The sequence below is a fragment of the Scyliorhinus torazame genome, chromosome 3, assembly GCF_047496885.1.
Source record: "Scyliorhinus torazame isolate Kashiwa2021f chromosome 3, sScyTor2.1, whole genome shotgun sequence".
Lineage (NCBI taxonomy): Eukaryota > Metazoa > Chordata > Chondrichthyes > Carcharhiniformes > Scyliorhinidae > Scyliorhinus > Scyliorhinus torazame.
In genome coordinates this window covers 371,510,812-371,536,254 of record NC_092709.1, presented here as the reverse complement: position 1 = coordinate 371,536,254, position 25,443 = coordinate 371,510,812, and the positions used below count along the sequence as shown (strand labels likewise).

General features: G+C 50.3%; 1 long non-coding RNA gene across 1 annotated transcript; it reads right to left on the bottom strand.

Annotated features, from left to right (window-relative positions):
* Positions 1-655: 655 nt before the first annotated feature.
* LOC140409650 (uncharacterized) lies at positions 656-24,386 on the bottom strand. The gene is made up of 3 exons (XR_011940455.1): positions 24,293-24,386; positions 17,686-17,762; positions 656-706 (listed from the first exon to the last, which is right to left on the bottom strand). It is a non-coding gene; the product is annotated as an uncharacterized lncRNA (long non-coding RNA).
* Between the last annotated feature and the right edge of the window lie 1,057 nt (positions 24,387-25,443).

Below are 25,443 nucleotides of genomic sequence, written 5' to 3'. Positions count from 1 at the left end.
TGTCATCACAAATCCATGGCTCTTCCTGGTCAAGCCACATTGTTCTGTGTGATTATTAATTATATTCTGAATAATTCTAGAAGCTTGCTACCACTGAAGTTAAACTTACTGGCCTGTGATTGCTTGGGCTTTTCCTTACAACCTTTATTGAGCAAGGACATTACATTTGGAATTCTCCCGTCCAATGGAACCTTCCATGGGCCCAGGGAAGGCCGGAGGATTATGGCCAACACTCTGCAAGTTCCATTCTCACTGCCTTCAATATCTTTGGACGCTTCTCACCCGGGCTCGATTCAACACCATCCACCTGATTAACTTTGAACCATTTCCAGGACAGAATTACCTCATCTGTCACCATGTCCTGAGTACCGTGACATGTCCTGGGTCCTTCTTAAAGACGGATCCAAAGTATTTCTTTAATACCTCAGCCCCAAGGTGTAAATTCCCCGTAATTCCATCATCGACCCTGTTACCTCCCCTTTTACTCTGTGTGTGCCTATAGAAGGCTCTGGGATCTATAGAAGGGGAGTGGCGGAGAGGAAATGAAACATCAAAATCAGTGTACAATAATTGCATTGAAGAGTCAATGGATCTCAATCAGGTTTCACTTTGCAAGAGATTTCTCACCAGTTCAGTCTCCTTCTCTGTGACCAGAGTCCCATTTGAATCATAGTATGACACCTGAAACCCTTTTGGCAAGAGGAGTCTGGGGAAGAAACAGAAGGGATTAAGATTCAGCAGAATGAGAGTGAATGGTCGAGTCTCTCAGCACTGCTCTGTCCACATACAACACATCCTGTCTGATACTTCTAGTGTCAAACTGTTGTGGAAAAAAAATAGCCAGCACTTCGAGGTTTCGCAAAGGTCTTTCATTTAACACGAAGTTCGTGGAGCGAGTTAGAGTGACCAAAGTCCTTCTAATTGTCCCCACCTTACAAGAGTATAGCAGTACTTTATATGGTTCCAGAAGCAATATTTAGAAAAGCGAGGCATTCCTTTGATAAGCCCAGAGACTGAAAAGTGAGCAGTGTTAAACAACAGGCCTTGAATTCCCAGCCTAAGAACAATAATAATTGTCTACTCTCAGCAAAATGTGCAGCTGTGCACTTGTTTACATAGTCTGACCTTCTGACTATTACATGCAGAACGTCTTGACTGAAATAAAGCTAATATATCCATCATGCTTTGCCAAGTGCCTACTGCCATGAAATATAGTCAAGCAGCCAGTTAAGAAGGAATACAGGGTATTAAGGCAACTAATCCGCCAACTACAGTCCCTTCTACTTCATTTTGCTTGATACCAACTCGAGTCTCCTGATGTGGGACAAGCTCCCATTTTAGAATTAAAGCTCTGACTGAGAACGAAAGGTTCACCTTTTGTTATGTTGCTCTCGGGAACAAATAAAATCAGACTTTTCTCAGCTTGCCCTAATCCTTTCTCATGGAGCAATAAGATTTCTCGAAGGTCAGGGTTCTCTTGATAAACACACCACTTTTACCATGCCGGGTTAATCAAAATCAACGGGGGTTTGAGAATCTATTGCAAAGGAGGCCGCAGGGAATGAGAGAATTGGAAGAGACCGAGGATGGAATTGTGTCAGAAGTATGAGGTTAGGGTTGTTATAGCCACATGGAACTGGATAGGGGGCAGGCAGGGGAAACCTTTGTATTGTGTCAGTGTTGGCCAATTAAATGCTGAAAAGCAGGAAGGAGTTGGCCAATTAACTGCGGAGAGGTGTGGAATTTATCCAATCGGGCGGCGCAGCTGGCACGGAGTCACACAACAAGCAACACTGGCACCATACTGAAAAAGGTAACCTTTATGTTAAATGACAGCAGCTCCTGAGGCAGCAGACGGCGATCCCTTGAAACTGAGGCACATATTGAGATATTGCAAAGATAATGCAAGGTGTCTTCAGTTTACTGATGCGCCTCTGCCTGTCCTCCTCCTGAGACAAGGAGGGAGGACGTGATTGCCCAGGATAGGTGAAGAAATCTGATGTGGGCAAGCTGCGGTGCAGATCACACAGGACACAACAGCCACAGTCTTCCTTCACACATTGCTGCAGGTCCTGAAGAAGATTCACCCCCCCCCAAAAAAAAACCTCCCCCTAATTCCCACCACACCCTCCCCCTCATCCCCCCCTAACCTCCCCCTAATTCCCCCCACACCCTCCCCCTCATCCCCCCCAAAAACTCCCCCTAATTCCCACCACACCCTCCCCCTCATCCCCCCCTAACCTCCCCCTAATTCCCCCCACACCCTCCCCCTCATCCCCCCAAAAACTCCCCCTAATTCCCCCTACACCCTCCCCCTCATCCCCCCCAAAACCTCCCCCTAATTCCCCCCACACCCTCCCCCTCATCCTCCCCAAACCCTCCCCCTCATCCCCCCAAAACCTCCCCCCAATTCCCCCCACACCCTCACCCTCATTCCCCCCACACCCTCCCCCTCATCCCCCCAAAACCTCCCCCTAATTCCCCCCACACCCTCCCCCTCATCCTCCCCAAACCTTCCCCCTCATCCCCCCCAAAAACTCCCCCTAATTCCCCCCACACCCTCCCCCTCATTCCCCCCACACCCTCCCCCTCCTTCCCCGCAAACCCTCCCCCTCATTCCCGCACACCCTCCCCCTCCTTCCCTGCAAACCCTCCCCCTCATTCCCCCACACCCTCCCCCTCATTCCCCGCAAACCCTCCCCCTAATTCCCCCCACACCCTCCCCCTCATCCTCCCCAAACCCTCCCCCACATCCCCCCCAAAACCTCCCCCTAATTCCCCCGACACCCTCCCCCTCCTTCCCCGCAAACCCTCCCCCTCATTCCCCCACACCCTACCCCTCATTCCCAGCAAACCCTCCCCCTCATTCCCCCCACACCCTCCCCCTCATTCCTCCACACCGTCCCCCTCATTCCCCGCAAACCCTCCCCCTCCTCCCCCACATCGCCCACTCATTCCTCCCACACCCTCCCGTCATTCCCCACAAACCCTCCCACTCCTTCCCCCCACACCCTCCCACTCCTTCCCCCACACCCTCCCCCTCATTCCCCCCACACCCTCCCCCTCATTCCCCTCACACCCTCCCCCTCATCCCCCCACACCCTCCCCCTCATTCCCCCACACCCTCCCCCTCATTCGCTGCAAACCCTCCCCCTCATTCCCTCCACACCCTCCCCCTCATTCCCCTCACACCCTCCCCCTCATCCCCCCACACCCTCCCCCTCATCCCCCCACACCCTCCCCCTCATTCCCCCACACCCTCCCGTCATTCCCCGCAAACCCTCCCCCTCATTCCCCCACACCCTCCAGTTACCCCACAGCGTCCCCGTTATTTACCCACCACCTTCCCCACCATTTTCCCCCCAGCCTCCCTCCCCGGCAGTTTCCCCGCCTCCTCTCCTGATGGGTGTGTGTTAACAGTGAGCTTGCGTGTCTTGGGTTCCAGCAAGATCGAGATGAATGGTCAATGGGTGGACAAGTGGCAGATGGAATTTAACCCTGAAATGTGTGAGGCGTTACTCTTTGGAAGGAGTAATATAACAAGGAAAGGTTTGACATTGGGAATTCCAAAGAACAGAGACCTTGGCGTGTTTGTCCATCGATCTCTGAAGGCAGAAGGGCTGGTTAATAGGGTGGTGAAAAAGGCATACGGGACATAGAACATTCCAGCGCAGTCCGGGCCCTTCGGCCCTCGATGTTGCGCCGCCCGGTGAAACCACTCTAAAGCCGATCTACACTATTCCCTTATCGGCCATATGTCTATCCAATGACCATTTGAATACCCTTAGTGTTGGCGAGTCCACTACTGTTGGAGGCAGGGCATTCCACGCCCTTACTACTCTCTGAGTAAAGAACCTACCTCTGACATCTGTCTTATATCTATCTCCCCTCAATTTAAAGCTCTGTCCCCTCATGCTAGACATCACCATCCGAGGAAAAAGGCTCTCACTGTCCACCCTATGTAATCCTCTGATCATCTTGTATGCCTCAATTAAGTCACCTCTTAACCTTCTTCTCTCTAACGAAAACAGCCTCAAGTCCCTCAGCCTTTCCTCATAAGATCTTCCCTCCATACCAGGCAACATTCTGGTAAATCTCCTCTGCACCCTTTCCAATGCTTCCACATCCTTCCTATAATGTGGTGACCAGAACTGTACGCAATACTCCAAATGCGGCCGCACCAGAGGTTTGTTCAGCTGTAACATTACCTCATGGCTCCGAAACTCAATCCCTCTACCAATAAAAGCTAACACACCGTACGCCTTCTTAACAGCCCTCTCAACCTGGGTGGCAACTTTCAGGGATCTATGTACATGGACACCGAGATCTCTCTGCTCATCCACACTGCCAAGAACCTTACCATTAGCCCAGTACTCTGTCTTCCTGTTATTCCTTCCAAAATGAATCACCTCACACTTTTCTACATTAAACTCCATTTGCCACCTCTCAGCCCAGCACTGCAGCTTATCTATGTCCCTCTGTAACTTGTAACATCCTTCCGCACTGTCCATAACTCCACCGACTTTAGTGTCATCTGCAAATTTACTCACCCATCCTTCTACGCCCTCCTCCAGGTCATTTATAAAAATGACAAACAGCAGTGGCCCAAAAACAGATCCTTGTGGTACACCACTAGTAACTGGACCCCAGTCTGAACACTTCCCATCAACCACCACCCTTTGTCTTCTTCCAGCTGGCCAATTTCTGATCCAAACTGCTAAATCACCCTGAATCCCATGCCTCCGTATTTTCTACCGTGGGGAACCTTATCAAACGTTTTACTGAAATCCATATTCACCACATCACTGCTTTACCTTCATCCACCTGTTTGGTCACCTACTCAAAGAACTCAATAAGGTTTGTGAGGCACGACCTACCCTTCACAGAACCGTGTTGACTATGTCAAATCAAATTATTCCTTTCCAGATGATTTACATCCTATCTCTTATAAACCTTTCCAAGATTTTGCCCACAACAGAAGTAAGGCTCACTGGTCTATAGTTACCGGGGTTGTCTCTACTCCCCTTCTTGAACAAGGGGACAACATTTGCTATCCTCCAATCTTCTGGCACTATTCCTGTAAACAAAGATGACTTAAAGATTGAAGCCAAAGGCTCAGCAATCTCCTCCCTAGCTTCCCAGAGAATCCTAGGATAGATCCCATCCGGCCCAGGTGACTTATCTATTTTCACACTTTCCAGAATTGCTAACACCTCCTCCTTATGAACCTCAAGCCCTTCTAGCCTAGTAGCCTGAATCTCCGTATTCTCCTCGACAACATTGTCTTTTTCCTGTGTGAATACTGCCGAAAAATATTCATTTAGCACCTCTCCTATCTCCTCGGACTCCAAGCACAACTTCCCATTACTGTCCTTGACTGGCCCTACTCTTACCCTAGTCATTTGTTTATTCCTGACATATTTGTATAGAACCTTAGTTAGGCCACACTTGGAGTATAGTGTTCAATACTGGTTGCCACACAACCAGAAGGATGTGGAGGCTTTAGAGAGGGTGCAGAAGAGATTTACCAGAATGGTGCCTGGTATGGAGGGCATGAGCTATGAGGAGAGGTTGAATAAACTCGGTTTGTTCTCACTGGAACGACGGAGGTTGAGGGGCCACCTGATAGAGGTCTACAAAATTATGAGGGGCATAGACAGAGTGGATAGTCAGAGGCTTTTCCCCAGGGTAGAGGGGTCAACTACTAGGGGGCATAGGTTTAAGGTGAGAGGGGCAAGGTTTAGAGTAGATGTACGAGGCAAGTTTTTACACAGAGGGTAGTGGGTGCCAGGAACTCGCTACCGGAGGAGGTGGTGGAAGCAGGGACGATAGTGACATTTAAGGGGCATCTTGACAAATACATGAATAGGATGGGAATAGAGGGATACGGACCCAGGAAGTGTAGAAGATTGTAGTTTAGTCGGGCAGCATGGTCGGCACGGGCTTGGAGGGCCGAAGGGCTTGTTCCTGTGCTGTACATTTCTTTCTTCTTTGTTGTTATCTCCTATCTCCTCGGACTCCAAGCACAATTTCCCGCTACTGTCCTTGACTGGCCCTACTCTTACCCGAGTCATTTGTTTATTCCTGGTATATCTATAGAAACCTTTAGGGTTATCCTTGATCCTACGTGCTAAAGACTTCTCATGTCCCCTCCTGGCTCTTCTTACATAAGCCTCCTTCTTCCTCTTGACAAGTGTTTCGACTGCTTTAGTAAACCACGGTTCCCTCGCTCGACCACTTCCTCCCTGCCTGACAGGTACATACTTATCAAGGACACGCAACAGCTGTTCCTTGAACAAGTTCCACATTTCCATTGTGCCCATCCCCTGGAGTTTTCCTCTCCATCCGATGCATCCTATGTCTTGCCTCATCGCATCATAATTGCCTTTCCCCCAGATATAACTCTTGCCCTGCGGTATACACCTATCCCTTTCCATCACTAAAGTAAATGTAATCGAATTGTGGTCACTATCACCAAAGTGATCACCTACCTCCAAATCTAATACCTGTCCTGGTTCATTACCCAGTACCAAATCCAATACGGCCTCGCCTCTCATTGGCCTATCTACATACTGTGTCAGGAAACCCTCCTGCACACCATGGACAAATACGGACCCATCTAAAGTACTCTTGCCTTTATCAATCGAGGCAGTGATTACAAAAGCAGGGAGGTCATGTTGGAGTTGTGGAGAACATTGGCGAGGCCACAGCTGGAGCACTGTGTGCAGTTCTGGTCGCCACATTATAGGAAGGATGTGATTGCACTGGAGGTGGTGCAGAGGAGATTCACCAGGATGTTGCTGGGATGGAACATTTCAGTATAAGAGAGGTTGGATAGGCTTGGGTTGTTTTCACTGGAGCAGGGAAGACTGAGGGGTGACCTGATCGAGGTGGACAAGGTTATGAGGGGCATGGACAGAGTGCACAGGGAGTAACTGTTCCCCTTAGTTGAAGGGTCAGTTACGAATTGAGGAAAACCTATTTACCTAGAGGGTGGTGAGGGTCTGGAACGCACTGCCTGGGAGGGGGGTGAGGGTCTGGAACGCACTGCCTGGGAAGGGGCTCGAGGCGGGATGCATAACATCCTTTACAAAGAACCTAAATGAGTTTTTGACATGCCATAACATTCAACCCTGTGGGCAAAGTGCTGGAGGGATTAGGTGGGCAGGTCAGGGCTTTCCATGCAGAGACCCGATTTGCCGAAGGGCTTCTTTTACACTGTCGGATTCTGTGATTTTGTGATTCTGTGACTATTACTCTTCTGCGCTGTGACACTCCCTGCTGAAAGATGATTGGCAGGAGGGGGGTCTTCACTGTGACCAGCAGGAGGCGGTCTTCACTGTGACCAGCAGGAGGGGGGTCTTCACTGTGACCAGCAGGATGGGGTCTTCACTGTGACTAGCAGGAGGGGGTCTTCACTGTGACCAGCAGGAGGGGGTCTTCACTGTGTTCAGTAGGAGGGGGTCTTCACTGTGACCAGCAGGACAGGGTCTTCACAGTGATCATCAGGAGGGGGTCTTCACAGTGATCATCAGTAGGGGGTCTTCACTGTGATCAGCAGGAGGGGGTCTTCGCTGTGATCAGCAGGAGGGGGTCTTCACTGTGACCTGCAGGAGGGAGTCTTCACTATGATCAGCAGGAGGGGGTATTCACTGTGATCAGCAGGAGGGGGTCTTCACTGTGACCAGCAGGAGGGAGTCTTCACTATGATCAGCAGGAGGGGGTCTTCACTGTGATCAGCAGGAGGGGGTCTTCACTGCGACCAGCAGGAGGTGGTCTTCACTGTGATCATCAAGAGGGGGTATTCACTATGATCAGCAGGAGGGGGTCTTCACTGTGATCAGCAGGAGGGTATCTTCACTGTGACCAGCAGGAGGGGGTCTTCACTGTGATCAGCAGGAGGGAGTCTTCACTGTGATCAGCAGGATGGGGTCTTCACTGTGATCAGCAGGAGGGTATCTTCACTGTGACCAGCAGGAGGGGGTATTCACTGTGATCAGCAGGAGGGAGTCTTCACTGTGATCAGCAGGAGGGAGTCTTCACTATGATCAGCAGGAGGGGGTCTTCACTGTGATCAGCAGGAGGGGGTCTTCACTGCGACCAGCAGGAGGGGGTCTTCACTGTGATCATCAGTAGGGGGTCTTCACTGTGACCTGCAGAAGGGAGTCATCACTGTGACCAGCAGGAGGGGGTCTTCACTGTGATCAGCAGGAGGGAGTCTTCACTGTGATCAGCAGGAGGGGGTCTTCACTGTGACCAGCAGGAGGGGGTCTTCACTGTGATCAGCAGGAGGGAGTCTTCACTGTGATCAGCAGGAGGGGGTCTTCACTATGATCAGCAGGAGGGGGTCTTCACTGTGATCATCAAGAGGGGGTCTTCACTGTGATCAGCAGGAGGGGGTCTTCACTGTGATCAGCAGGAGGGTATCTTCACTGTGACCAGCAGGAGGGGGTCTTCACTGTGATCAGCAGGAGGGAGTCTTCACTGTGATCAGCAGGAGGGGGTCTTCACTGTGATCAGCAGGAGGCGGTCTTCACTGTGACCAGCAGGAGGGGGTCTTCACTGTGACCAGCAGGAGGGGGTCTTCACTGTGAGCAGCAGGAGGGGGTCTTCACTGTGACCAGCAGGACGGGGTATTCACTATGATCAGCAGGAGGGGGTCTTCACTGTGACCAGCAGGAGGGGGTCTTCACTATGATCAACAGGAGGGGGTCTTCACTATGATCAGCAGGAGGGGGTCTTCACTGTGACCAGCAGAAGGCGGATTTCACTGTGACCAGCAGGAGGGGGTCTTCACTGTGACCAGCAGGAGGGGGTCTTCACTGTGACCAGCAGGAGGGGGTCTTCACTGTGACCAGCAGGACGGGGTATTCACTATGATCAGCAGGAGGGGGTCTTCACTGTGACCAGCAGGAGGGGGTCTTCACTATGATCAACAGGAGGGGGTCTTCACTATGATCAGCAGGAGGGGGTCTTCACTGTGACCAGCAGAAGGCGGATTTCACTGTGACCAGCAGGATGGGGTCTTCACTGTGACCAGCAGGAGGGGGTCTTCACTGTGACCAGCAGGATGGGGTCTTCACTGTGACCAGCAGGAGGGGGTTTTCACTGTGACCAGCAGGAGGGGGTCTTCAGTGTTGTTCCAGCTGTCCTTTCTAACAAGGCCACAGTAGCATTTACTGTTCACAGTGCTTGAAATCTGGCCCCAGCACCTGTCTGACAACATTCTTCTACCTCAGTTTCCTTGCTCTGTTTATGAATTGGACAATGTTTATACCGTCTCTGAGGTAGTAGGCCAATCACCTGATTGCATTTGGCCATCCACATAGAGTCCAAACACAAGCAGCAACCCGTTCCTGTCCCATTATATAAAATTCAGCTCCATGTACTAAAAGCAACCAAAGTGAATTTTGTTTTTATGGAAATGTGTACGTCGGAAACAGGAATTGAAGCCTCGTGGTTGGACTGAGATATCAGAAATAGGCAATCATACAGTTCAGAATCTGTAATAGTTCCACAGAATTCTCTGAGGGAGAGATCAGGACAAATTGCTGAAAAATGTAGGACAATAATTCTTGGGAATTTCCTCCACTCCAATATTAATTGTGATAAATTCAGTGTAAAGGTACAGAGGATGCAGAACTCTGCACGTTTATTCAGGAGGAATTTCTTAGCCAGTATGCAACAAGCCCATAAGGAAACTGGGGAGTTCGGGACATACAAGGTGGTTCCAAGTAATGCCAAACATAGTTCAGGATAAATGACTCTGCCCAGAGAGTGGTGAGAATGAAGAAGTCATTGCTACACGAGGGGTCTCGACAGAGTAAATAGGGAGAAACTGTCCATGGCGGGAAAGATTCTAAATCAGCTGCAGCACAGATACTCCGTCATTTTCAAACTGAGTAAAATTGCCGATACAATTTGCTATCATGAACATTTTGGACACAATACTCCTGTTTAATATTAAATAGAAACTGCTCACCAATGTGCACATTCAAGACAGAGTGAGCACTGTCATGCGAGAGTGCCTTTAAGAATTGGATGTTGAAGAAATGTACCTTTAAGAAATGGAGCTGATCATATTACAGAAGCGATGTCACATGGTGGGGGGAGCTGAGTTGAGCTCACTTCTGCTTTGGTTTCAGTTTGAGAGAGCAGCTAGGGTGTGTCTGTGAGTTTTGCTGAGAGCAGCTGAAAAGTGCCTGGCTGGTTTGCTGAGAGCAGCTGAAAAGTGCTTGGCTGGTTTGAGGAGAGCAGCTGAAAAGTGCCTGGCCGGTTTGCTGAGACCAGCTGAAAAGTGCCTGGCTGGTTTGCTGAGAGCAGCTGAAAAGTGCCTGGCTGGTTTGCAGAGAGCAGCTGAAAAGTGCCTGGCCAGTTTGCTGAGAGCAGCTGAAAAGTGCTTGGCTGGTTTGAGGAGAGCAGCTGAAAAGTGCCTGGCCGGTTTGCTGAGAGCAGCTGAAAAGTGCCTGGCTGGTTTGCAGAGAGCAGCTGAAAAGTGCCTGGCTGGTGCTGACAGCAGCTGAAAAGTGCCTGGCCGGTTTGCTGAGAGCAGCTGAAAAGTGCTTGGCTGGTTTGCTGAGAGCAGCTGAAAAGTGCATGTCCGGTTTGCTGAGAGCAGCTGAAAAGTGCCTGTCCGGTTTGCTGAGAGCAGCTGAAAAGTGCCTGGCTGGTTTGCTGAGAGCAGCTGAAAAGTGCCTGGCTGGTTTGCTGAGAGCAGCTGAAAAGTGCCTGGCTGGTTTGCTGAGAGCAGCTGAAAAGTGCCTGGCTGGTTTGAGGAGAGCAGCTGAAAAGTGCCTGGCTGGTTTTGCTGAGAGCAGCTGAAAAGTGCCTGGCCGGTTTGCTGAGAGCAGCTGAAAAGTGCCTGGCTGGTTTGCTGAGAGCAGCTGAAAAGTGCCTGGCCGGTTTGCTGTTAGCAGCTGAAAAGTGCCTGGCTGGTTTGCTGAGAGCAGCTGAAAAGTGCCTGGCTGGTTTGCTGAGAGCAGCTGAAAAGTGCCTGGCTGGTGCTGATAGCAGCAGAAAAGTGCCTGGCCAGTTTGCTGACAGCAGCTGAAAAGTGCCTGGCCAGTTTGCTGAGAGCAGCTGAAAAGTGCCTGGCTGGTTTGCAGAGAGCAGCTGAAAAGTGCCTGGCTGGTGCTGATAGCAGCAGAAAAGTGCCTGGCCAGTTTGCTGACAGCAGCTGAAAAGTGCCTGGCCAGTTTGCTGAGAGCAGCTGAAAAGTGCCTGGCTGGTTTGCTGACAGCAGCTGAAAAGTGCCTGGCTGGTTTTGCTGAGAGCAGCTGAAAAGTGCCTGGCTGGTTTTGCTGAGAGCAGCTGAAAAGTGCCTGGCTGGTTTTGCTGAGAGCAGCTGAAAAGTGCCTGGCTGGTTTTGCTGAGAGCAGCTGGAAAGTGCCTGGCCAGTTTGCTGAGAGCAGCTGAAAAGTGCCTGGCTGGTTTGCTGAGAGCAGCTGAAAAGTGCTTGGCTGGTTTGCTGAGAGCAGCTGAAAAGTGCATGTCCGGTTTGCTGAGAGCAGCTGAAAAGTGCCTGTCCGGTTTGCTGAGAGCAGCTGAAAAGTGCCTGGCTGGTTTGCTGAGAGCAGCTGAAAAGTGCCTGGCTGGTTTGCTGAGAGCAGCTGAAAAGTGCCTGGCTGGTTTGCTGAGAGCAGCTGAAAAGTGCCTGGCTGGTTTGAGGAGAGCAGCTGAAAAGTGCCTGGCTGGTTTTGCTGAGAGCAGCTGAAAAGTGCCTGGCCGGTTTGCTGAGAGCAGCTGAAAAGTGCCTGGCTGGTTTTGCTGAGAGCAGCTGAAAAGTGCCTGGCTGGTTTGCTGAGAGCAGCTGAAAAGTGCCTGGCCGGTTTGCTGTTAGCAGCTGAAAAGTGCCTGGCTGGTTTGCTGAGAGCAGCTAAAAAGTGCCTGGCTGGTTTGCTGAGAGCAGCTGAAAAGTGCCTGGCTGGTGCTGATAGCAGCAGAAAAGTGCCTGGCCAGTTTGCTGACAGCAGCTGAAAAGTGCCTGGCCAGTTTGCTGAGAGCAGCTGAAAAGTGCCTGGCTGGTTTGCAGAGAGCAGCTGAAAAGTGCCTGGCTGGTGCTGATAGCAGCAGAAAAGTGCCTGGCTGGTTTGCTGAGAGCAGCTGAAAAGTGCCTGGCTGGTTTGCTGAGAGCAGCTGAAAAGTGCCTGGCTGGTGCTGATAGCAGCAGAAAAGTGCCTGGCCAGTTTGCTGACAGCAGCTGAAAAGTGCCTGGCCAGTTTGCTGACAGCAGCTGAAAAGTGCCTGGCCAGTTTGCTGAGAGCAGCTGAAAAGTGCCTGGCTGGTTTGCTGACAGCAGCTGAAAAGTGCCTGGCTGGTTTTGCTGAGAGCAGCTGAAAAGTGCCTGGCTGGTTTTGCTGAGAGCAGCTGAAAAGTGCCTGGCTGGTTTTGCTGAGAGCAGCTGAAAAGTGCCTGGCTGGTTTTGCTGAGAGCAGCTGGAAAGTGCCTGGCCAGTTTGCTGAGAGCAGCTGAAAAGTGCCTGGCTCGTTTTGCTGAGAGCAGCTGAAAAGTGCCTGGCTGGTTTGCTGAGAGCAGCTGAAAAGTGCCTGACTGGTTTGCTGAGAGCAGCTGAAAAGTGCCTGGCTGGTTTGCTGAGAGCAGCTGAAAAGTGCCTGGCTGGTTTGCTGAGAGCAGCTGAAAAGTGCCTGGCCAGTTTGCTGAGAGCAGCTGAAAAGTGCCTGGCTGGTTTTGCTGAGAGCAGCTGAAAAGTGCCTGGCTGGTTTGCTGAGAGCAGCTGAAAAGTGCCTGGCTGGTTTGCTGAGAGCAGCTGAAAAGTGCCTGGCCAGTTTGCTGAGAGCAGCTGAAAAGTGCCTGGCTGGTTTTGCTGAGAGCAGCTGAAAAGTGCCTGGCTGGTTTGCTGAGAGCAGCTGAAAAGTGCCTGGCCAGTTTGCTGAGAGCAGCTGAAAAGTGCCTGGCTGGTTTGAGAAGAGCAGCTGAAAAGTGCCTGGCTGGTTTTGCTGAGAGCAGCTGAAAAGTGCCTGGCTGGTTTGCTGAGAGCAGCTGAAAAGTGCCTGGCTGGTTTGCTGAGAGCAGCTGGAAAGTGCCTGGCTGGTTTTGCTGAGAGCAGCTGAAAAGTGCCTGGCTGGTTTGCTGAGAGCAGCTGAAAAGTGCCTGGCCAGTTTGCTGAGAGCAGCTGAAAAGTGCCTGGCTGGTTTTGCTGAGAGCAGCTGAAAAGTGTCTGTCTGGTTTGCTGAGAGCAGCTGAAAAGTGCCTGGCTGGTTTGAGGAGAGCTGCTGAAAAGTGCCTGGCCAGTTTGCTGAGAGCAGCTGAAAAGTGCCTGGCCAGTTTGAGGAGAGCAGCTGGAAAGTGTCTGTCTGGTTTGCTGAGAGCAGCTGAAAAGTGCCTGGCTGGTTTGCTGAGAGCAGCTGAAAAGTGCCTGGCTGGTTTGAGGAGAGCTGCTGGAAAGTGCCTGGCCAGTTTGCTGAGAGCAGCTGAAAAGTGCCTGGCTGGTTTGCTGAGAGCAGCTGAAAAGTGCCTGGCTGGTTTGCTGAGAGCAGCTGAAAAGTGCCTGGCTGGTTTGCTGAGAGCAGCTGGAAAGTGCCTGGCTGGTTTGCTGAGAGCAGCTGAAAAGTGCCTGGCTGGTTTTGCTGAGAGCAGCTGAAAAGTGCCTGGCTGGTTTGAGGAGAGCAGCTGAAAAGTGCCTGGCCGGTTTGAGGAGAGCAGCTGAAAAGTGCCTGGCTGGTTTGCTGACAGCAGCTGAAAAGTGCCTGGCCAGTTTGCTGAGAGTAGCTGAAAAGTGCCTGGCTGGTTTTGCTGAGAGCAGCTGAAAAGTGCCTGGCTGGTTTGAGGAGAGCAGCTGGAAAGTGCCTGGCTGGTTTGCTGAGAGCAGCTGAAAGGTGCCTGGCTGGTTTGAGGAGAGCAGCTGGAAAGTGCCTGGCTGGTTTGCTGATAGCAGCTGAAAAGTGCCTGGCTGGTTTGCTGAGAGCAGCTGGAAAGTGCCTGGCTGGTTTGCTGAGAGCAGCTGGAAAGTGCCTGGCTGGTTTGAGGAGAGCAGCTGAAAAGTGCCTGGCTGGTTTGCTGAGAGCAGCTGGAAAGTGCCTGGCTGGTTTGCTGAGAGCAGCTGAAAAGTGCCTGGCCGGTTTGCTGAGAGCAGCTGAAAAGTGCCTGGCTGGTTTGCTGAGAGCAGCTGAAAAGTGCCTGGCTGGTTTGCTGAGAGCAGCTGAAAAGTGCCTGGCCGGTTTGAGGAGAGCAGCTGGAAAGTGCCTGGCCATTTGCTGAGAGCAGCTGGAAAGTGCCTGGCCGGTTTGCTGAGAGCAGCTGGAAAGTGCCTGGCCATTGGCTGAGAGCAGCTGGAAAGTGCCTGGCCGGTGCTGAGAGCAGCTGAAAAGTGCCTGGCTGGTTTGCTGAGAGCTGCTAAAAAGTGCCTGGCTGGTTTTGCTGAGAGCAGCTGAAAAGTGCCTGGCTGGTTTGAGGAGAGCAGCTGAAAAGTGCATGGCCGGTTTGAGGAGAGCAGCTGGAAAGTGCGTGGCTGGTTTGCTGAGAGCTGCTGAAAAGTGCCTGGCTGGTTTGAGGAGAGCAGCTGGAAAGTGCCTGGCTGGTTTGCTGTGAGCAGCTGAAAAGTGCCTGGCTGGTTTGCTGAGAGCAGCTGGAAAGTGCCTGGCTGGTTTTGCTGAGAGCAGCTGAAAAGTGCCTGGCTGCTTTGCTGTGAGCAGCTGAAAAGTGCCTGGCTGGTTTTGCTGAGAGCAGCTGAAAAGTGCCTGGCTGGTTTGCTGTGAGCAGCTGAAAAGTGCCTGGCTGGTTTGCTGAGAGCAGCTGGAAAGTGCCTGGCCAGTTTGCTGAGAGCAGCTGGAAAGTGCCTGGCTGGTTTGCTGAGAGCAGCTGAAAAGTGCCTGGCTGGTTTGCTGTGAGCAGCTGAAAAGTGCCTGGCTGGTTTGCTGTGAGCAGCTGGAAAGTGCCTGGCTGGTTTGCTGAGAGCAGCTGAAAAGTGCCTGGCCGGTTTGCTGATAGCAGCTGGAAAGTGCCTGGCTGGTTTGCTGAGAGCAGCTGAAAAGTGTCTGGCTGGTTTGCTGAGAGCAGCTGAAAAGTGCCTGGCTGGTTTGAGGAGAGCAGCTGAAAAGTGCCTGGCCGGTTTTGCTGAGAGCAGCTGAAAAGTGCCTGGCCGGTTTGCTGATAGCAGCTGGAAAGTGCCTGGCTGGTTTTGCTGAGAGCAGCTGGAAAGTGCCTGGCTGGTTTTGCTGAGAGCAGCTGGAAAGTGCCTGGCTGGTTTGCTGAGAGCAGCTGAAAAGTGTCTGGCTGGTTTGCTGAGAGCAGCTGGAAAGTGCCTGGCTGGTTTGAGGAGAGCAGCTGAAAAGTGCCTGGCCGGTTTTGCTGAGAGCAGCTGAAAAGTGCCTGGCCGGTTTTGCTGAGAGCAGCTGAAAAGTGCCTGGCTGGTTTGAGGAGAGCAGCTGAAAAGTGCCTGGCTGGTTTTGCTGAGAGCAGCTGAAAAGTGCCTGGCTGGTTTTGCTGAGAGCAGTTTAAAAGTGCCTGGCTGGTTTTGCTGAGAGCAGCTGAAAAGTGCCTGGCCGGTTTGCTGAGAGCAGCTGAAAAGTGCCTGGCCAGTTTGCTGAGAGCAGCTGAAAAGTGCCTGGCCATTTGCTGAGAGCAGCTGAAAAGTGCCTGGCTGGTTTGCTGAGAGCAGCTGAAAAGTGCCTGGCTGGTTTGAGGAGAGCAGCTGAAAAGTGCCTGGCCATTTGCTGAGAGCAGCTGAAAAGTGCCTGGCTGGTTTGCTGTGAGCAGCTGAAAAGTGCCTGGCTGGTTTTGCTGAGAGCAGCTGAAAAGTGCCTGGCTGGTTTGCTGAGAGCAGCTGAAAAGTGCCTGGCCGGTTTGCTGATAGCAGCTGGAAAGTGCCTGGCTGGTTTGCTGAGAGCAGCTGGAAAGTGCCTGGCTGGTTTGAGGAGAGCAGCTGAAAAGTGCCTGGCCGGTTTTGCTGAGAGCAGCTGAAAAGTGCCTGGCCGATTTTGCTGAGAGCAGCTGAAAAGTGCCTGGCTGGTTTGAGGAGAGCAGCTGAAAAGTGCCTGGCTGGTTTTGCTGAGAGCAGCTGAAAAGTGCCTGGCTGGTTTTGCTGAGAGCAGTTTAAAAGTGCCTGGCTGGTTTTGCTGAGAGCAGCTGAAAAGTGCCTGGCTGGTTTGCAGAGAGCAGCTGAAAAGTGCCTGGCCGGTTTGCTGAGAGCAGCTGAAAAGTGCCTGGCCGGTTTGAGTAGAGCAGCTGAAAAGTGCCTGTCCGGTTTGCTGAGAGCAGCTGAAAAGTGCCTGGCTGGTTTGCTGAGAGCAGCTGAAAAGTGCCTGGCCATTTGCTGAGAGCAGCTGAAAAGTGCCTGTCTGGTTTGCTGAGAGCAGCTGAAAAGTGCCTGGCTGGTTTGAGGAGAGCAGCTGAAAAGTGCCTGGCCGGTGCTGAGAGCAGCTGAAATGTGCCTGGCTGGTTTGCTGAGAGCAGCTGAAAAGTGCCTGGCTGGTTTGCAGAGAGCAGCTGAAAAGTGCCTGGCCGGTTTGCTGAGAGCAGCTGAAAAGTGCCTGGCTGGTTTGCTGAGAGCAGCTGAAAAGTGCCTGGCTGGTTTGCTGAGAGCAGCTGAAAAGTGCCTGGCTGGTTTGCTGAGAGCAGCTGAAAAGTGCCTGGCTGGTTTGAGGAGAGCAGCTGAAAAGTGCCTGGCTGGTTTGCTGAGAGCAGCTGAAAAGTGCCTGGCTGGTTTGAGGAGAGCAGCTGAAAAGTGCCTGGCCGGTTTGCTGAGAGCAGCTGAAAAGTGCCTGGCTGGTTTGAGGAGAGCAGCTGAAAAGTGCCTGGCTGGTTTGCTGATAGCAGCTGAAAAGTGCCTGGCCGGTTTGCTGAGAGCAGCTGAAAAGTGCCTGGCCGGTTTGCTGAGAGCAGCTGAAAAGTGCCTGGCTGGTTTGCTGAGAGCAGCTGAAAAGTGCCTGGCTGGTTTGCTGAGAGCAGCTGAAAAGTGCCTGGCTGGTTTGCTGAGAGCAGCTTAAAAGTGCCTGGCTGGTTTGCTGAGAGCAGCTGAAAAGTGCCTGGCTGGTTTGAGGAGAGCAGCTGAAAAGTGCCTGGCCGGTTTGAGGAGAGCAGCTGAAAAGTGCCTGGCTGGTTTGCTGAGAGCAGCTGAAAAGTGCCTGGCTGGTTTGAGGAGAGCAGCTGAAAAGTGCCTGGCCGGTTTGAGGAGAGCAGCTGAAAAGTGCCTGGCTGGTTTTGCTGAGAGCTGCATGAAAGGAGAAAGCCAGTTTGAGGAGAAAGCTGGGAATGTTTGTGTGTTTTGAAAAGAGTTGCTGGAAGGAAAACACAGAACTGGTCTGTTGATGTCTGCAAATCCAAAGACTATAAGTACATTGAATGTAACCTCATGTCTGTTGTTAAAGTGGAAATCTTTTGAATGTTTGAAGGAACATTTTGAGGGATTATTTAGTGTTGTATTATTTTCAGGGTTATCTTTGAAGTAAGGGGTGTTAAGAGATCCAAGGTTTATTTAAAAGGTTAATTTGAGTTCATGGAATAAACATTGTTTTGTTTAAAAACCCACATGTCCATCATTGAAATATCACACCTGGGGAACAAGCCGTGTGCTTCAAAAGCTAGCAATCCATTAAAGGGGGAGGTTGGTGGAACTCCATGATACATTTTGGGGTTCTGACAACACCTCTCTCATAACAGCACTAACACAAGCCCAGTGGATTACTGAAAGAACCTTATTGGCCCTTCTACAAAGTGAGGTTTACTCACGTGTTTCTGCTGAGTTCCAGTGTTATGTCCTCTCCCTCCAGCTCCATTGAGATGCTGATGTGGTTTGGATAGACCCTCTGTGTTCAGAATAAACAATTATCTGTTATTAAACCATGACGTACTCACTGAAGCTCCCATATTTCTCACAAGGTTGTAATTTATTTGAAGAGTTAATATTGGGCGGGATTCTCCGTCCACCACTCCTGCAGGATTCTCCGTTGCCGCTGCAGTGAATGGAGTGCTGGCTGTGACGCCAATTCTCTGTTCTCGCTGGGAGCAGCCACAGTAACGGGGCAAACTCGGAATGGAGTACCCCAGCCAATATCTGCATGAATACATGGCTCCCTCCACCTTTAGGACCTCTGCAGAGTTTTACAGAAGGACCAGTTACCTCCTGGAATGACCAGAAGGCTACTATTCGGCCCTTGCAGTCTGTTGACGCTCTTTCCAACGACGTTCAAGTTGCTCCCACCCAACCTGCCATCGTTACGCAGTCCGGCTTTATGTGACTCCAGACCCACAGTCACAGAGTCACAGAATTGACAGTGCAGAAGGAGGCCATTCAGCCCATTGAGTCTGCACCGACCTGTGGAAAGAACACCCTACCTAAGCCCACACCTTCACCCTATCCCCACACTTCCACCCTATCCCCATAACCCTACCTTACCTTTTTTGGACACTAAGGGCAATTTAGTATAGCCAATCCACCTACCCCTGTGCACCTTTGGACTGTGGGAGGAAACCGGAGCACCCGGAGGAAACCCACGCAGACACGGTGAGAACGTGCAGACTCCGCACAGGCAGTGACCCAAGCCGGGACTCTGAACTATTCTATTCATTGGCTGACCTCGCTCACCGTCTCAGGGGCAAGTAGGCTTGGGCAATAAATGCTGGTCTTATCTGTAACATCCACATTGCATAAATGAATAGAAAGCAAAAATAAATCTCTCTTAGTTATTTATTGAATTCCTTTTTGAGAGTTAGCGCTGAATTTGTTTCCAACTGTGTGATTCACAGCAGCCATATCCGCAATAAGTGTCGGCAGGTGGATCAATGTGAGCTCCGAGTTGATGAATTGGAGCCTGAGTTTTGGACATTGATGTAACAGGGATGGGGAACGTTACCTGGATACTAGGCTCATGTTACAGACAGGAGTGAGACAGTCAAACACTACTGATTTCCTCTTACCACCTGTCTTTGAGTTATTTTATAATAACATACAGTGTGTATTTTCCGAATTCCACATTTCTTCTATGATCCAATTTTACTAATAATGCACAGCACTTTCCACAGTCAAAGCCTGAGGAAGGGGTGTTTTCCTAAGTCCCACTCTGCATGGAAGCACAGTCGCGGGTGGGGTGAGGAGGGGGTTTTCCAGTACAAGAGGCAGGAAGAAATGAATGTGAGTCAACAAGAGTTCCAGACTCCAGAGTCGCTGCAGTGAGAATTATTTTGTGTCGGTATTTCAAGGTGAGCTGGTGGAAGACCGCAATTGTAAGATTCCCTCTTCAGTCGGGGCTAATAGCACAAGATGAAGTAGGCGGTGGTATGAAATCTTCCAACAGAAGCAGGCTTGCTGGGAAGGATGTTTTTTCCACTTGGATGAACCTGCTGCCGAGTTGCTCCCCAACTGAATGTTAAAACAGACCCAAAGGAACATTCCAAGAAAATCAAGAGGCAAATGGGAGGGAGGTATCGACAAAAACAATCACTTATCACTAGAGAAATTAACGAGGTGGAGGAAATTACAGAGGTTACATACAGCAAAGTTGTTCACATTTGCTAATGATACAAGGACGAGGGCCATGGCTTTAAACGTTTGGGCAAATGATGCAGGAGGAATCTGAGGAATAACTTTTCAACAAAGTGAATGGTAATGACCTAAACCTCATTTTAGGATGAATGATTTCAAAAGAAAAATAGATTTACATGTGAGGGAACTAGCTAGCAAGCCTACAGATGCACTATGTTTTTTTATTCTATTTGTTATAACACCCTGGATGAGCCCCACATACCCCGATATCCTAACATGTGTGTTTTCCTGAGATCTTTAACCCTCAACTGCCCCAATGAGTTACAGCCACCAAATGTACATGGCAAACATAAACAAATTGTTTCTTAATAATAAGAGAAAAATATGAATATATGAAGAAATAACAGAACAATAGTCTGCCAGTCTGCCTATTCCCATAACTCCGTCCCACCCTCCACCCAGACACACACAAGACAGACACACGGTAAGGGTAAGAAAGGATTTTAAAAAACAGGGATTACAAGGAAATGTTTGAGATTAATCTTCACTGCTGCGATTGTGGCCTTTGGGAAATAGATTTATTCAAGAGATTCAAATGGCCGCAGTTCCGTCCTTCCACCACTGGATGGAGGTTGACATCAGAAATCCAGGTCGATGCAATTCTAATCTCCCACCACCAGGTGGAGCTTTACTCAGGTTTTCAGTTGATGCAATTCTGATCTTGAAAATGAAAATGAAATGAAAATTGCTTATTGTCACAAGTAGGCTTCAAATGAAGTTACTGTGAAAAGCCCCTAGTTGCCACATTCCGGCGCATGTCCGGGGAGGCTATTACGGGATTTCTGGTATGACTGCTTGTTTTCCTACTCCAGAAGCTGATTTCCCAGTTCTGACTACTGTCTGTCTTTTAAACAGGAGAGCCTCCACAGATCTAGCTGGAATGCCTCTTAAAAACACCTGAGAGAGAGAGGAACCTCACTGCTTTCTCGCTGGCTCCTTGTTCGAACTGAGGCCAAAATGGAGCTCTCCAGATGATCCGGCTTTCTCTGAAGTTCTGAATAGTTCCACCACTGGCAGATGACAATAGGAGATGGCTGAGAAATCTACATTCACCAATTGGCTGCTTGCCAAGCCTCTCAAACTGGCGTAATGAGCTCTGCCACATAACCTAAAGGGGGGAGACCTGAACAGTCCATCCAACCAGAGGCGTTTCAGTTTGTCCCAAGTCTGTAATTTAAACAGAACTACCAAATGGTGCAGCAATGTTGCAGCAGCAAACCAGAAGAGAGGGCAGGCATTAAGAGGGAAACACGGAACAGGCAATGGTTTTGCAACAGTGGCGTCACAATTTACAGGATGTGGGCGTTGCTGGGTAGGCCAGCGCTTTGTTCCCATGCCTTCAGAGGGTGGTGGTGAGCTGCCTTCTTGAACCACTGGAGTCCCTGATGTAAGGAACATTGCCGATTTTAAGTTTAGACTACAGACTTTTGGTTTTGAGCGGAACCCCCACCCCACCCCCGCAAGCTGCTATTTGAACTGGCCCAGCCACACCCCTCTATGTAGTGTACCGTGTGGCATAGTCACGTGATGTAATCTTGATGGACTTGACTCGAATCTGGGAGTTATTCCATTCTTTTTATAAAATTTGTGCAATCAAGGGGGAATTTAGCGTGGCCAATCCTCCTACCCTGCGCATCTTTGGGTTGTGGGGGCGAAACCCACGCAGACATGGAGAGAATATGCAAACTCCACAATGGACAGTGACCCAGAGCCGGGATCGACCCGAGTCCCCAGCGCCCTAAGGCAGCAGTGTTAACCGGAGTTAGTCCATTCTTGATCTTGATGGGCAGAGCCCTTCAGGAGATTCTGGAACAGAAGGCAGCCTCCATTTTAATCTCAATCCTTTGGAAAGGTCAGAACCAGCAGGAGCTGATATAAACACTCAGGGCTGGATTGTCCGCTGCCCTGCTCCGCGATCGCGTTCGGGGCGGGGGCCGGAGAAGCCATTTTCACGCCAAAATCTGGCCCGGCGTCGGTCCGGCGATTCTCCGGGACCTGAGAGTCGGCGTGATCGCGGAGTACGCCGCACGGCTGGGCGACCATTGCCAGAGGCCCGGCCAGCGATCCTCCGCTCCCGACTGGCCGAGTTCCCGACGGCGTGGAGCTAACCACCTATTGCCGGTCGGGGTGCTGGCGTGGCGGCTGCGGACTCAGTCCATGGCCATCCTGGTGGGGACAGGGGGGGTCGGACTCCGGGGGGGGGGGGGGGGTGCCTGAGAGGCGGCCGGGTGACAGATCCATATGGTCAGATCATTGGGCACGCGGCCAATCAGGGGGAGTCTAGTTTTTATGTGTGGCTCCACGGTCCAAGTCTGCCATGGCGCTCGCCGCTGTGCGCACGCGTGAACTCTAAACCGGACATGCGGGGGCCCGTATCCGCAGCTAGAGCTGGTGAATTAATCTGGGTCCCTGCTGCCTCCCTGCAGGTCACTGAATCAACTGATCTTTTTTCCAAGAATCTCCAGAGTAAAACGCCAGCATTTTTACCCCGGCGTGGGGACATTGTCCCATTTTGGGAGAATCCAGCCCTCTCTTTGCCAACTAAGGCTGGCGATTTGAACACACTCTCCAGCCAGGCCTAGGAAGGTTTAATTCAACGCTGTCAGTATTCCACCCAGCCAAGCTTGTGAGGTTTAACCTCTGACCAACAGGCTTGAGACAGCGTCCAGCCAGGCTTGTGAAAACCTTAACTCTGTTTGGGAGGCTGGGGGAGGCACAGTGCTGGTAGCTTTCTCCCGAGACCTCCAAAGATCTGGAAGAAAGGGCCTTTTACTTTCCCTTCACTACATTTAATCTTGATCTGCGGAAAAAGCAGACAAGTGTTCCAGAGACAGAGTGGACAGAAAACCCTCTCGTAAATTCTCATGGTGAGAACCTCAGTTTGACTCAGTGAAGCTGATGGTCTATCTGGTGGACATAAGGTAGAATTTGTTTTTATAAATTTAGAGTACCCAATTCATTTTTTCCAATTAAGGGGCAGTTTAACCAATCAACCTACTCTGCACATCTTTTGGGTTGTGGGGGCGAAACCCACGCAGACACGGGGAGAATGTGCAAACTCCACACGGACAGTGACCCAGAGCCGGGATCGAGCCTGGGACCTCAGCGCCGTGAGATTGCAGTGCTACCACTGCGTCACCGTGCTGCCCAGTACGTACATAGTCGACAAACGAATAATCGACAGAGCCCATTGACAAATAGTACATCGCCAAACAGTGATTGGTTACAGCACGGAACAAGGCTAAACAAACAATACATGACCAAGAGCAGCATCGGGCGTTGTGAATAGTGTTCTTACAGGGAGCAGACCAAGTCACTGGAAGGCTTTGGCCTGAGACGTCTAGTTGGAGAAAGATATTAGAAGATCCAAACCAATCAATGCTTTAAACACTTTGTGTCCTTAGATGATCACTCACTACAAAGACAAGCACCTCAGCAGCAAAGATTAATCTCCCACTCTTTTAATCACTGTTATTCTGAACTTTACCTACCCCACCCCCCCAATCACGTGTCTGTCTTGTGTCTGTCTGGGTGGAGGGTGGGACGGGGTTTGAAAAATAATTTGATTGGTAGACCATTGTTCTATTATTTCCACTACATGTTTATCTCTTCTCTTATTATAAATATATATTTTTTTAAATTTAGAGTACCTCATTCTTTTTTTTCCAGTTAAGGGGCAATTTAAGGTGGCCAATTCACCTACCAGGCACCTCTTTAGGTTGTGGGGGTGAGGCCCACGCAGACATGGGGAGAATGTGCAAACTCCACACAGACAGTGAGCTGGGGCTGGGATTGAACCCGCGTACTCGGCGCCGTGAGGCGGCAGTGCTAACCATTGTGCCGACCAGTCTCTTATTATGAATAAACATTTTTTTTTAAACGCTTTACTTACATATCTATTATATGTAAGCCATTGGAGAAGTCAATTTGCAAAGATCTCAGGAAAATATACAAATTATTGGTTAATTCACTTATGTTGGGACTCAGGGGTCTGTGGGACTGGAATTGACTGTGCACTTGCCCAGGGTGTTGATGTACTGACTGGTAGATCCACCCACTGTGTTCCTCAGAAGGGAGTCCAGTGACAGTGGAGGAACGGCGATCTATTTACAAGTCAGGGTTGTCCTTCTAGATGGCGATGGTTGTGGGTTTGGAAGGTGCTGTCGAAGGAACCTTGGCAAGTTACTGCAGTGCATCTTGTAGATGGCACACACGGCTGTTACTGTTCGTCGGTGATTGATTGTTTGTGGATGGGGAACCAATCAAATGGGCTACTTCGTCCTGGATGGTGTTGAGCATCTTGAGTGTTGTTGGAGCTCCAGGCAAGTGGAGAGTATTCCATCACACTCCTGACTTGTGCCTTGTAGATGGTGGACAGACCTTGGGGAGTAAGGAGGTGATTGGCCGACAGCTGTCCAGGACGGGATTTCCTTTCCCCTTGTTAAGGCCTCCCCGGGTGCATTCCCAGTGCCGGGAGGCGCTTTTCAAATTAACAGGCTTAAGAATGACTGTTGTACTGTGGATAGGGGCGGGGAGGGGTGATGCTTGTGGAATATGCACCCACCCCCAAAACATTCATCCCTGTATGTTTAATTCCCGTATTTTGTGAAATCTGGTGAACATATTCATTGAGGACAATCTTAGGTCACCTCGTTCGCTCACAAATATCCCTTCTATTCTGTATTTGACCCTCTTTCCTGAGATATTTTCGTGCCCAGAATATATTCTTTGGGGAAGCAGCAGGTTTGGTTGAGTTGATGCACTCACTCTGTATACCCCTGTGAGATTAATTACCTGAGGCAGTATAGCTATACTCCGTTTCGTTTTCCCAGATAGGACGTGTGGGAATACAAACTTGTAATCCTTCAGTTCTTCAAGTAGCTTTTTCTGGTGAAAGTGAGAACCTGCGTGAAAGATACAGAGCAATTTATTGGCATTTCCGAGGAACCTAGGAATTAGCAGCAGAAGGAGGCAATACAGTCCCTCGATCATGCTCCACCATCCAGTCAGATCCTGGCTGATCTCTTCCTGGTCCCAAATCCACCTCGCTACATGTCCCCATATCTCTTCAACCATTTTTTTAAATCAGAAAGACATCCATCTCTACTTGAAACCATTGAGAAGTAGTTCCTCCTCTCAACTCTATACCTGTGACCTCTCGTTCTCGAATGCCCCAGAAGGGGGAACATTTAGTCTACGTTTACTTTATCGTTCAATTATAGTATCTTATACACCCTCTCATCCTTCTAAACTCCAGCGAGTATAGACCCAGACTGTTTACTCTCTCCTCAACGACAACCCTTTCATCCCCGGAATCAATCTGATGAACCTCCTCTGAACTGCCTCCTATTTCTTCTACTACTTCTTTCCTCAAATAAGGAGACCAAAACTGGGCACACTACTCCAGATGTGGTCTCACCAACACTCTATACATTTGCAACAACACTTCTCTACTTTTATACTCCAGTCCTTTTGCAACAAATGCCAACTTTCCATTTGCCTTTTTTATTACGTGCTGTACCTGCATACCAACGTCCTCTGATTCATGAACAAAGACACCCAGATCCCTCTGCCCAGACACATCTTGAATCTGCTTTCCATTGAGATAATAATTTGCCTTTGAATTTTTTCAGCCAAAATGGATCCACTCTCATTGCCCACATTAAACTTTATCTGCCAAATTTTGGCCCATTGTCTAGCCTAACTGTATCCATCTGTAAACTCTTTATCTCCTCTCTCGGCCTGCTTTCCCATCTATTTTAGTGTCATCCGCAAATGTTGCTATGTTACACTCTGTCCCTGCTTGCAGATCATTTATATAGATTGTAAACAGTTGGGGTCCGAGGACTGAACCCTGCAGAACTCCATAAGTTACATTTCGCCTGCCAGAGAAAGACCCATTTATCCCGACCCTCTGCTTTCTGTCAGTCAGCCAATCCTTAATC